Source organism: Netta rufina (genome assembly GCF_964035555.1).
Source record: "Netta rufina genome assembly, chromosome: W".
NCBI classification, from domain to species: Eukaryota; Metazoa; Chordata; class Aves; order Anseriformes; family Anatidae; genus Netta; species Netta rufina.
Window position 1 is genome coordinate 2044316 of NC_140139.1, and position 13286 is coordinate 2057601.

General features: G+C 48.6%; 2 long non-coding RNA genes across 2 annotated transcripts in view; both read left to right on the forward strand.

Moving 5' to 3' along the window:
* The first annotated feature begins 2774 nt into the window (after positions 1-2774).
* On the forward strand, positions 2775-8139 carry LOC311220796. Its single transcript, XR_014619255.1, has 4 exons — positions 2775-3950; positions 4734-4901; positions 5931-7655; positions 7942-8139. It is a non-coding gene; the product is annotated as an uncharacterized lncRNA (long non-coding RNA).
* A 4186-nt stretch (positions 8140-12325) lies between these two features.
* LOC311220794 overlaps positions 12326-13286 on the forward strand; it is a 40131-nt gene continuing 39170 nt past the window's right edge. The window contains exon 1 of the long non-coding RNA XR_014619253.1: positions 12326-13047. This is a non-coding gene — a long non-coding RNA (uncharacterized lncRNA). The remainder of the gene's footprint in view (positions 13048-13286) is intronic.

Below are 13286 nucleotides of genomic sequence, written 5' to 3' on the forward strand. Positions count from 1 at the left end.
GCACAGGACGTGAGGTATAAATATAAATATAAATATAAATATAAATAAAAATGTCATAAACCATAGTCCACCGTAAATGTCTGCCGTTTATAAGTCTTGATAAGATGAGGAACCCCAAGAAAGAGATGTCAACGCTGACTACAGACTCAAACTAAGGAGACCAAAGCAGAGATCTGCTCAGTTACTCCTGCAAGCCTCCCTTCCCTAAAAAAACAGCTGAAATTCGATTAATATTGCACTTAAAACCCCATCTGAGAGTAAGACCCCAGCTGTACGAAGGTGTCAGGTGGATACATGATACGGGAAACTTTTTCTGGGCAGAGTAGGAGCGTTACCCTTGTGCGCTGTGCTCAGATTTTCTCACCCACCGGCCCCGGCGCTTTGCTGAGCACACTTCTGGTCCCAAACTTTGCAAACGCCTCTTTGATGAGGAAGGAATGTGCACTGTTATATGATCGGGGAGACCGGGGCGTGGTGGGAACGAGAGGGGCCCTAAACCGCTCGTCTACATTTACGCGGAAAGCACATTGTAGAGCTGCAGGCAACCCTCAGATCTTTTGGGCCCTCACATCCTTGGCTCGGGACATAATAGGGGCTGGCCTCTTTGAAAATGTGCCCCTTATTCAGGTTTGTGTGAGAGCAGAGTTCCCCTGCAAATGTCTGGTGTTGTGTTTCTTCCCGTCAAGAAAGGAGATCCTAATGTGATGTGGGACTGGACAGAAGTGGGGAGGATCTTCTCGACCAAGAACAAGATCAAAAAGAAAGAGGAGTGCTTTGTACGAGGCTCTGGCTGCCCTTTAGCCTCTAATCCTCCTCCCCTCCCCCTCATTTTTTTTATATTTCCTTTGCTTTCTTCTTTATCGCCTCAGGTCAAACCTTGATTTTTCTTTTTGCGTTGAGGATGTGGTTGACCCAAGCATGGGACATGCAAGATGTCCATCTCTTGGGACGCGAAGCCCCAGGATGACCCTGATAGCAGCAGTCAGTGTCTGAAAAGTGTTTTTCAAGAGTACTTTACCCTCGACAGGAAAGCAAGAGGTGAATGAGACCTCTCTGCCCTTTTTTTTTCTCTCCACCTCATGCACCAGGTGGTATCTAAAGAGCTTGGTGCCCCAACCAAGATGCTGACAGGAGATACCGAAGTCCCCCAAGTAGTGGTGTGGTCTGCAAGTCACTTCTACCTTCTCCTGAAGGTTTCCAGTTAAATTTCATCCAGACCATCTAATGTCACCTCTGAAAAGGTAAGGGACCAAGGAACATCAGGGAAAACAGAGCAATGAGATTCGGGGGGTCTGGAGCTACTGCCAGCTTGTGCTGTGGGGTGTTGGGCCTTGTTTGGGATCCTTGGCAGTAAGAAGAGACAGCATGAAAACCCCGTGCCTGCTGGAAGGGATGAAAGGAGTCCTTGCCCTGCAAAATATGGTTTGATTTTTCACTTTACACAATTAAATTTCTCTGGGAAGGCTGGGGTGGAGGAATGCAGCCTGGGTTACACAGGAACGTGCGCTTGGTCCGTACCTGCTGATGGGTGTAGGGGTTTGAGCAGGAACCTTGCCCCATTTACAGACGTCAAAATCAGTGTTTTAACAAAGCATGCGGTGTTCTGGCTAATTCTTCATGCAGTGCCCTGGTCAGCTCTGAAATACCATCAAGGAGAAGTTTGGCCTCGTCAGGGGGGAGGTCACGACTACAAAGGAGCAGAGGCAAGGGAGAAAGGAGCAAGCACGACGGGATTTTTCGGAGCGCCGTAGATCAGTGGGTTGGTCCCTCCGTGCTTCCCACGCTCTTTTTTTTGTTGCAGTCCTGAAAGAAACACGATGTAGGAGGCTGGTGCGAATCGAACAACGTGTCCCAGAACAGCAGTGGCGTGAGCGGGGCTCCCCGCGGTGAGGCTCCACCTCCTGCCAACCAGAGGAAGCAAGCCACGAGTGATACGAGAAATGATTTTATTTACACTGATTATATTTACGCTGCGACGATCCCTGCTTCTCACACGTGGCAGTACTCTCGCCAGAAGATTTCTGGGCTCCCGTAGCAGGCGGGGAAACTGAGGCACCCGGCTTAGGTCCCTGGCTTGAGGGGAGGAAATGGCTGGGTGCTGGAGGTGGAGACCGATTTTTGTAGCTCACACGCTGGTCAGCCTGAAGTTGTCCTGCTCCAGAGAGTGACCCACCACAATGGGATCTGTGATGGGATCTGGGTGAACTTCAGAGCCTAATCCTACAAGTTTCAGCCCCCACAAGCTGCTGCCTAACTCGGGCCTGAAGACACTTGGCTGCCTGGCCCACCTCACGCCAGCCATGATCCCCTATCAGTGCACAGGGGTTTCTGAGGCACCTTTGGAGGTAGTTTAGACCCAGGCCCAAGCCATGACAAAGTTTTATCTCCACACCAGCTCTGCAGGAAGCTTTTTGTGCCTGGCAGCGAGCCTGGGCCGAGATCTGAGCCCGATATAACTCCTGCCCCTTCCTGGGCTGAGCCAGCACTCGAGGTGGATTTTTTTTCCCCTCAGCTTTTATGGGCTTTCTCCGTTTTTATTGCCAGCATAATGACTGGAAAGCAACGGTCACCAACGGCTCTTGGAGCACGTGGTGGCTCTCCAGAGAGGCCAGGAGTCAGCCACACCTGAGGAACAAGTCAATATTTGGGGTGGTGGACGTGGTGGGAGGGATGAAAGGGTCCATCCTGAGGCAGAGGGGAGTTCCCTCAGAGCTGCTGTGCGGTGGTGGGCTGGTAGAAAAATGCACCTAGATCAGCAGGATTTCTTCCCTCTTGTACCTTTATTTACAGTTCTCAAGCTCTGGGGTGGGCTCTTCCTTCCTGAATCCCATCAAAGTTCATTATTATTATTATTTTTTTTTTCTAGGAACGAGGCCGATTGGTCTGAGTCAATGGGGAGACCTGAGGCCCAGACAGCGTGGGTCCCGAGCCTCTGTGGGCAGGAAGATGTGTGTCTGCTGCTGTCCTGACAATGAAACCAGCTGTGTGTCTCGCTGCCTGCTTGACCGCTGCTCCTAAATTCGAGCCTGGTGCCTGGAAAAACTTGTCATCTCGTAAAACAGCTGGCTGGAGAAGGAGCGAGCTGGCAGGCCGCAGCGGGGAGCGGTGTCCAGCGCGCCTCATGTTTTGGCATGTCCAGCTCGCTGCCTTGGAAGGTTTCCTTGAAATACTTGCTTTTTATGAAAAAACCACTGCCTGTGTTGAAGCACATCGCTCCCTCGCAGCCTCTCTGAAGTGAACCGAGCAGGCAAAGCTTGTGGTAACGCGGCGTGCTTGGTCAGGATGAAATCCAGACTGCGCTTTCCTGCTTCTATCTGTCTCCTATTGAACAGCTATAAATAGCCATGGCCCGGCAACCAAATTCAAGGAGAAGGCTTCTAGGAAAGCCTGCAGTGCACACTGCCTTCAGGAGCCCGATAGCCTTATGGTATCTGTGCATGCTGGAAAGCCTGACCTTGGTTGAGACACCTGCGTTTCGTTTTTTTCCCAAAAGCACATGGGTGTATAATACCTTTTAGCTGATTCAGCTCCCTGACCGACTTATCTCGCAGGTGAATTACAGCAAATCAAAGCCAGGGAATGGCCCGAGAAGATAGCGCTGGTAATCAGTGATAAGGTACTTCCATTTAAGATAAAAAAAAGGTTTGTTTCGGTTTTGTATTTTTTTTTTGTATTAGCTCCTAAGGAGGTAGTTAGACTTCGAGGTGCAGGAGCTGCCTTGCTGCATCTCCTCGCCATGGGCTGATGGCAACTGGGGAACACTGACCAGCGTTCAAGGCTCTCAAACACGTGCTGGATGAGGTATCGTGATGGCTCCCGGCATTGCCCAACTGCTAATCACATGCAGATGACTGCAATCACATCTTGCAGACACGTTTGGCTTCTGCAAGGTTGATGACAAAGAGCTCAAGAGGATAGGGACTGACCCTAACGTCGTGATGAGCAAATGAGTATGTTTCTATTTTCGTCTGGTTATTTTTGGTCTTTTTTAATGGATGAGGCTTGCTGATACGGGGTAAACAGGGATTTTCTCCAGCGTGTGAGTAGTTGGAAAAATAGCCATGTGCGTGCTCTGCCACCCCACTGACCTCTCAATTAAATTACTCTCAGTTAGTTTAATGTGTTTTTTTTTTATTTTTTAATGACATTTGTGGAATGAAGTGGGTGTTTGCAAAAGATGTCAGTATAGGACTGCAGTTTGCAAGAAGTGACATGGTCACAGCTCGCTCAGAAGCTTGGAAGCCTTGTGCAAATGCAGAATGGGAAAACCAGGGACGTGAGTGACCTTTCCCATGTGATATCAAGTCTGTCATGTATCGTGAATGTCCCATCCTACTCAAAGCAGAGAGCTAGAGTGGAGACATCCTTTTCTTCTCCATCCACCCATCCTTGGGACTTTCTGCTCCTCTTTGACCCCTGGTACCATCTTCCTTCTGGTTGCAGAGGAGGGAGGAAATCGACTCAGTTGAGATGCCTGGGAAAAAATGTATTAACTTGAGTAATCAGGATGATACACCAGGATCCTGAAGGCTTTCGAGAAGCATGTCAAAAGTTAAAAGTTTTAGGATTTTAGTTGTGTTTCAGAGTGTGTCTGGAATAAAGTGGGGAGAGGGGGAGAGAAAAGTTGTCTCCCCAGAAAGAAGCATTACCTAATGTCATCTGCTGTAATTTAGACCGTCAGGCTTTAACAAAATTCTTTAATTTGTTAACAAAATTGTTTAATTTACTTTCAGAAAAGGCAAAAACGTCCTCCTTTCGTGCAGCCTCACCCTGGAACCTTGCACAGACCGTGAATGCTGCAGTGGCTGGAGAAAGGTCCCAAAGGAAGGGAGGAAGCTTTCAGGCTAGTTACTATTTAACTTGAATTGCTGCAAAGACACAGTGCTTTCCTTCCCTAAAACGTAAGCTTCAGACTTCACTTGTTTTTTTAACAACTGAATTAACAAGGTACATGCAGGCCCTGGGACAGCGTGTTCATCTCATCTGTTGCCATCTGAAGCTTAAGTAAAGGGTCAAACTTTTACCAAAAGTTTTCTTTTCAGAAACTGAGCTGTGAAATCGGACGTTTTGGGGTTCCTTGCAACTGGGAAGCCTCTCCTTTCTGCTTTGCTGGGTTTGAGAGGGATGTGGTGTATAACTACAGCACACAGATCACAGTTTTGCCCCTTTCATGAGCCTCTGATCTGCTCCGTGGCTTGCAGGTGCAGAATGACATTGGCCTGACCTGGGCTCCTCTGTCTGGTCGTAGCTCTGGGAGAGGCAGAAGAGCAGCAGCCTAAGCAATCTGTGCACATCACAGCATTTCAATATATTTTCACGTTTTACGACCTATGGCTTGCCTTAAATCGCCAGTGCTGAGCTGTACAGCATCCATATGGATCCGCTTTCCTTTTATGAATCGCTTCCCAAGCCCGTGTTTGACTCTAGAAATGTTTCTCAAATCCATCCATCTCTATCTGGGCTGCCTTTATCTCCAGCGCTCTTCTCCAGGTCAGAGAACAGCTCCGGAGCGGGCTCTGATGCTAATTCGAAACAGATTGAGGCTTTTCATCAAAAATCCTCTTTTTATTTTTTTTATTTTTTTTTTTTTTTGTGAGCGCACCGTGGCAAATCTGGACATTTAATAGGTTTGAGGAGGATTTTTATTTTTTTATTTTTTTCCCAGATTTGTAGATAGCCTCGCTCTGAGAAATACGCCGGCCCCAGAAAAGGAGGAAGCGTGTCCGTACCCTGGGGGGGGGGAATTTCTGCAAGAGCTTTGCCAGCTCTGCTCCGTGCTTGCCGCGGGGCTGCTGGGGGATGAATGAGGGATTTGGAGGGCAGGCTAGGAGCTGATGGGGTGATGGGGTGATACCGGCCTCCGGGGTTACTGCGAGTCAGTGACATTTGCTTACAGCAGAGGTAACACCTCAGGGCCTCTCTTCCAATAGGAACGGGACTCGGACGGGGCGAAATCAGGAGAGTTTGCGGGCCAATGAACGCCGGCTCTGGGAGTGAGTCACATTCAGTCGAGTTTCAAGTTTTTGCGGTCGGGGAGCTCATTCAAAACCCACATAAAAGAAGGTGATTAATACAGCGCCTTCGCTTCTCTGCTGGCTTCAGCTCCTGTGCAAACGGGAGACGGGGCAGGGGCTGCCGGTGCGTGGTGTGGGGGAGGAAATAAGAAGGAAAAAAATTACTTAACCGTGCTGGAGACACGAGGTGCTGCTTTCCTGGGTGAAATCCAAGGCTGGGAATGCTCTGCGGGCTGTGAATAGCCCCTGACAGCTTAGCCTGGGCTTCCCTGGAGCATCACCCACCTCTGTGCATCCCTCCTGGCAAAAATGTTTGCTCTCTGCCTTGGAAGCACGCCCCTGCCCTCCCCGGAGGGATCGACTCACTGAAACAAAATCAAATTTCCACAATCCTTGTGTTGGCACCGTTTGTCACGATTTCTAATATATTTTTTTTTAATGTTTCTGTCTCTGAAAGCCTTGTTAAGAGAAAGTGTTTCTCATTATCAGCTGCGGGGCTGCCAGACCTGGGAGGTGTTTGTTTCCCATTGCTCTCCTTGTCCCTCCTGCTGTGCGGGATTTGTCCCAGAACCGGAGGTGAGGAAAGCCCTAGGAAAAAGATGTTACGGGGCAGTTGGGTGGCTGGTGGCCCCCTACATGGCTCTGCAAAGAGTCAAAACAGCTTTCAGCTTGCCTCCTCCCCCAGAAGAGGAGGAAAAGGGATTTCTCAGCTCTGCCCAGGTAAATAGTCCTGCACCGGCTTCAGGAAGGGCAGTCCCGGACAGAGCTGAATATTTCTGCAAGCAAATCACTCGCTGGTATTTGGGGAATGAGGCTTGAGGAGAGGCAAAAAAATCTTGCTGTTCCTCAGGACCTGAAGGACCCCATCCACCTGCTTGCTGCTGCTGCTGTGCCGGGCTGAGTGTTACCCAGAGCTTTACCAGCACCGAATTAAGTCATTTCCCGTGAAATAAGTCATTTCCCATGAAATCTGTGTGTTGGTGAGGCTGTTCTCATCCCTTCAGCTTCTCGTGAAGGAGCGAAGTGCAGCTGGTCTCAGCCATATAGGCTGGGCTTTTCGGGCTTCTGTATGAAAAGGAGATAGACTAGAAAATACCTGTAAGGTCGCTGACGGAAGGCTCATCCTAGAGTTTGTAGACAAACAATTCCTTCTGGCCGAAATTCATCCAAATTTCGAGTTTTCACAAATTATTTCACACATTTTTTTGGTGTAAGGTGAGTGCTGGGGGAACGGACTGGCCCTTTGAGTGTCCCATCCTGCTGGGACGGATCTGTGGGATCCCTTCAGAGGGGCTGGGGAAGGGGGAACCCTCCGTAAGCATTTAAAAGAAAACCTCACTGAGAAAACTTTCTCTAAATACTGGAAAACTCTATTTTTTTTTTTTTTTCATCAAATTTACACTTCTGGCACCGAGAGATGTCTCGCTTCAGAGAAATTCTCAGGGATCCGTCTTCTGAGAAAGCTTCGGACCACTTTAGAGGGGGATTTCTGCAGAATGAACTCAGCAGATATGTGCACGCTCGCTCGGCACTGACAGAAGACGTTTTCATCACGGGCTGAGGCACTTCTCGTTTCCTTGAAACGTTAGCTGGGGAATTTCGTTCGCTGCCATCAGCTGCTGCTGCTCAAAGAAAACCCTGGTAAAATATTCAAAATCTTTTTTTTTTTTTTTTTTTTTTTTAACGCTTTATAGAGACAGAACCGTTCCTCGGTGCTGTTAGCTTCTCATTTTTGTAGGCATCAGCACTGAGGTGAAAACAATTCCCTAGAAAAAGAAGCGCTGTCGATGCTGTTTTTTTGGTGGGGGAGCAATTATTTCCTAGGAAAGCAGCCTTTGAACTGAAGAGTCTGAAAGCGAAAATGCAAAATTTGTTTCCTGGTAGTTCCTTCTGTTTTTCTGTGATTTTCTGTATTTTTTTTTTCTAGGCAAAAATACGATGGAAGGAGAAAGGCAGTCGGAAAGAAAATAATCTGTTGCAGCGGTGCCTCGAGGTCCTGAACTCGGTCAGTAGCCCATTGCACAAGAGTTCAGGGGCTTCTGAGGCTTCAGTCCTAAGGGGGATTTTTCAGAAACCCTTCAGGGCTCTGGAAGCAGAAGCCTCTTCAAAACAAGATGCCTGGAGAGCTGGGAAAGCACAAGCAGGTCAGAAGGCAGCTCTGCAGACACCCCGTTGCCGCCTCGTTCAAATATTTGTTCAGCTTGCTTCAAGTGCTCGGGGTTTCTTGTGAGGTTAGGTTATGGACACAGACTACACCAGGGACCAGGAGGGTTTCCAGACTAGGACAGGGTCCAAAAGGGAGCAAGGCCAGATATTAAAACTGGACAGCAAGAGCTTTTGTGCTCAGAAATGCTGTGTGGATTTGGACACGAGGTTAGCCAGGCTAGGAAGCCGCAGGGTTTGGATGTGCCACGAGGTCTCTGCTTCCTCATGACACTTGCTATCAGCCTGATGTTGTTTCTCTGGCAGCTGTCGCAACTTATGCAACTGTGTTTTATATCAGCGGCCCCAAATACAGCTGTAGGAGAGGCTCTCCCTTGGCCTCTCGAGCTCGGTACTCGGTGGTGCCAATTTTCCAGCCATGGCTTAGGCGTGGATGTCAACCATTTGCTTGGACGTGGACGTTTCCAGAAGTGAAGGTGTCACCTGAAGCTGTCCCTCCTCACCTCTCTCCTGTAGGAGCGTTGGAATTCACTGTCACCCTTAGCACTGATTAAAATAATTTATTCTCTTACTAAATTAACCAGAAATTAATCACTTCCCTTTTCTTCCCAGCGCAGAAAACTGGCTAAAATCGCTGTGGCTTGACCACGGAAGCTCAGGTATTAAGCTTTTACTCAAAAAAGGTAAGTTTGCTCCAGATGTGCAAGGCTCAGGTAAGCAGAATTGCACCACCTGGCTTTGCTTTTAGTTTAACAGATACGAAGAAGACGTACGATGGAGACAGAGAAGTTTTTTTCGTCTCTCTGATGCCTGCTGAAGGATCGTGGAGTTGCTCCGGGCGCGTTTCCAGCTTTGTGAAAGCCTAATGCGGTGCTGATGATTTTCAGTGCGTACAACCGTAACAAGTGCATGTGGTTTCCATGTGGAACTGCGAGCCTGTGCTGATGTCCTCCCAGGAGGGGAAAACCGCAGCCCCAGGCAGAGCAGTTAGTAATTTTGTGCCTTCTTGGTCGAGCAGGTATGGAAGTGTTTTGGTTTTCAGTACATTTGACTGGCTTTGGAAGTGCCTCGGTTTATTACTTGGCTATAATTCTGCTTCCAAAATATATTGGACATGTTAAAACCACTGTTTACACTATTTACCTGGTGGAGACTCAAGAAATTATTCTGTTCTCTTACGAGGCACCAGTTCGTGTAGCTGCAACCCAACGCGTCGTAGGGGCTGGTGAAAATTGTGATCGGATAGACACGCCGAGCTCCTGCCTGAGAGCGTGCTGACTCACAAAATTGTGTCTGAAGACTCAAAATGTGACTTTTTCTGACCGTATGATAAATTAGGAACTCATACGGAAAGTTGCCCGTTGTGGCTTGGCAGAGCTGAAAGAACTTATATGGCAAAATAGAGATAGAGATGGCTAAAACTGAGACAAGGCGGTGGGAAAACCGAAACCAAATTAGCATCAAAACGGTTCTGAATGTTCTGAACAGCACCAGCTGGTGTCACGCCACACAGGCTGTTATTTGACTTCGGATATCCCTTGCCCCAAGAGTTTCGGTGAGGTACCGAGGCCAAGAAGAACAGCAAGGTGTGGGTGAGTTGATATTTCAGGTGGTCACTGCACATTTTTTAGAGACTGTGGCTTCATGCACACCCCCATCTACCTTCTCCCATCCATCTCTGCTTTGTAGATCAGACTTTTCTTAAGATTTTGCTCAAAGGAGATGCTTCTCCTGCGTAGGACCATTGCCAGCTCGTGACCAAGCCCTGTCTGACCCAAAGAAAACCTCTCTGCCCGCTGGAGCAGCACTTTGGGGTGCCAGAGCTGGGTCGCCGTGTCCCTATATCCCTGTCTGAAGGGTCTCCACAGCCGGGGAGGAGAACACCTTGTTGTGTCTCGGCTCGTGCTCCCCCAGCCGTCCTGCTAGACGAGACGGGAAGATGAAAGAGTACTGAAAACATAGATTTGGAGCAAAGGAACAAAGATAAAGGAAGATAAAACCAGAAAATGCCTTCTTAAGATTATCTGTAATTACAGAGATCGTCCTTAGCTGGCTCAGCACGTTGGCTGGCACTTGGCTGCTCTTTCTTCTGGATAGAAGCAGCTGGAATTTCTCTCTTGAACTCTTAGAGGTCAACATCTTCTTCTCTCGTATCCATTAACTAAGACAGATCCCAAATCTTTGTGGTTTTCTCTCTTCTGTAAGAAGAAATCCGGAGCAAAACCCGGTCATGGGTCTGTGGGGCTGCAGAAGTCCACGGGTACCTTGCCAGGGAACGCCAACGAGCCACCAACGTTCCTGCACACGTGGGCAAACCCTCTGTGGAAAAAAAGTCAGAGGCCCAGGAAATAATAAAGGTTGAAAATGCTGGCCGTAGGGTTCAGACGCATAACATTAAAGATTAAGAGCCACGTGAAAACCTCAGCCCACATCTGTGGTTCGTAAATGAAGGTTTACTGTCGGGCAAATTAGTGCTGAAGTCTATTAACTTCCTGAATTCGTTGAACTTCTGATAGTTGGTTCTTTTTTTTTTAAAGGCTGCATTTTGCTTTTCAGCACTTCTTCACGTTATGCGAGGCAAGCGACAGCATCAGCTTTCTGTGGAAATCCGGTCTTGTCCTCTCCTGACATCTTTATGGCATGCAAAATGTACGGTGTGGCCAGCCAGGGAGCTGATGGATGCACCCTGAGTGTAAACTCCTTTTATTAATGAGGATTAAGATGGAAACCAAGTGCTGGTTATGTGGGTAAATACAGGCACTGACATAGAAATGTCTGAGAGAACCTCCTGATAATTACTGCGTGCATCCGCTCGCATTGATGTGCATCCAAAATCAAGAGAGAACCCGGTGGTTGAGTGCTCAGCTCCGTGGAGTCCCTGGACGTGGCCACTCAGCTGCCAGGTGGAGAGGTGGTGACAAAAATACGAGCTTAAAGGCGGCGTTTGGAGTTTGCCTGCGGAGGAAATGAAGGCAGAAAGACCTTTGGAGGTGGCTGGGTCAGGGTTTCCGAGGGCTCTGCCTTTGGGGTGGCTGAACTTCAACCCCCGGTGCTACCAGGGCCACTTGTGGTGCTCAAGTGGGGAGCCCTGTGGCACCAGGAGGGATTTTTTTTTCCAGCTGATAAGGAAAGTTTCACCCTTCCACCTCAATTTCTCGGGACTTCCCCAAAGCTTTGCTGGTTGCTGGAAGCTGCTCAGCACCCAGCACCATTCTTGCGCCCGGCAAGCTTCATTCTTTCCTCCTGCCATCCATTATCCCCTATCTGCATAGCTTTGCATCCCAGCGCCATTTCCATGAGAGTAAAATTAGCAGCTTGAGTAATTACGAATAAGTCGTGGGAGACAAAGAAGCCTTGAGGCTGATTGTAGGAAGCTGAAGTGTCTGGCGTTGCAAATCTCCTCCGCACGCTGAAGGGCAGCACAAAATCACTTTTTTTTTCTGAGTTTCCAAGGTATTTAGGAACCCAAATCCCACTGACAAGGGTGGGGGCACAGGAGGGTTGATGTTCAAGTGCTCAAGGCACCCAGGCCATGGTTTGGGGTCTGCTCTTCCTCTCCATCGATGAGCACGGCGATGCTGTGATGCCAGAAATCACCGAGGTATTACCAAAAGCAGGGGGCCAGACTCGTGCCCTGCTCATCCCTGAGGGCCGGGGATGCCTCAAGCTGCACCTGGTTCAAAGAAGAAACCCAAAGGTCTGTGCTCTGCCTGGTTTCCAAACGCGAAGCTTGTACCAGGCACATGTGATGAGGAAAGCGGGTGCTGCCGCCGAGCTGAGTCCAGGACGACAGCTGTCACTAGTAAAAAAATAATGATGGCTTTTACTGGGAAAAAACTGCTCACTGACGGCAGAAAAAGAGCTTTACTTGAGTCAAAACTGCAGGTTCTGTCTCATAATGGCCACATTAAAAAAAAAAACAACACAACAAATCTTAAAAAGACAGCCTATAGAAAATCACTGTCATCTCCAAGGCTTGAGGAAAATGAAGGAATCTAGGGTTTTTTTTGCATGTGTTTGCACACACATCAGCGTAAGAGGAAATAAGTTTTAGTTTAAGAAATGTTTAAATATATCCTAAGGAAGTTAGGCTTCTGGAGGGTCTTCCAAAGGGTACCAGTGCTAACCCCGTACTTGTGCTGGGGGCAACCTCTGTGCTAAAACCACCCTGTAACGAATCTGTTCTGTTTTTTTTCTTGTTTTTAACAGGGAAAACTGGAGAGAGATCACATCAGGACACGCGCTGGCCCATGTGGAGCAATGGCCAGGGGCAAACAGCAGAGCCAGGCTGCTCCGAGCACGTGGCCGAGCACCATCCTGCAATGGCAGCCAAAGGTGCGGCCTCGGGAGCTTGAGTTTTTTATTTTTATTTTTTTTTTTCCACGCCATGAAAAGGCTGAAGGGCTTCTCCTATCGTTTATGCGCGGAAAAGGTCTGGCTCTGAAGCTGTGCACCAGAAAACCGATGACTTTTCCAGCTTTTCCAGCGTTACTCCCCCCAAAGAGTGGCACGAGACGACACGTTTCAAAAGCGTGCTTCTTCCGGCGCCACAAGACCTGTTTCGATTTCGTTTTCCACCTCAGGATGATCTCCCAGGCCCTCCAAGTTTTTCTCTTACCATCCGGCACCGTTCGGAGCCGTTTGCTCGGCCAGGATCCCTCTTTGAATCCAGCTGTCATAGTTCCTGGGGATTTCAGTCTGCCTGGCCGGCTGTGACATGCAGGCGCAAAGCTTTGTTTGGCAGGGGTGCCGAGCAGCTTCTTGGCAAGCACAGTTTACTGTACACAGAGACACAGGGAAGGAGAAACCTCCCTTTGTCTTTCTCTGCTCTGATTCAGCCTTCCTTCAGACCATGCTGCTGCTGGTTTACGTGAGTTTGCTTAAGGATTCATTTCATAGCACCTAACCCACTGATTCTTGCAAACTTTCACAGGTTTGCTTCCTAAAAAAAGAGGTTTAAAACCTTTATATGAGTTTTTTTGTTGTTGTTCTTGCTAAGAAAGTGAAGAGAATCACCGTCTCTACCCCTGCTGCTTCACTTGCAGAAGATATCACAGGGCAGGGAGTTCCCCAGGTGCCTGAAATCCCTGCTGATGCCTTTGACTTGCT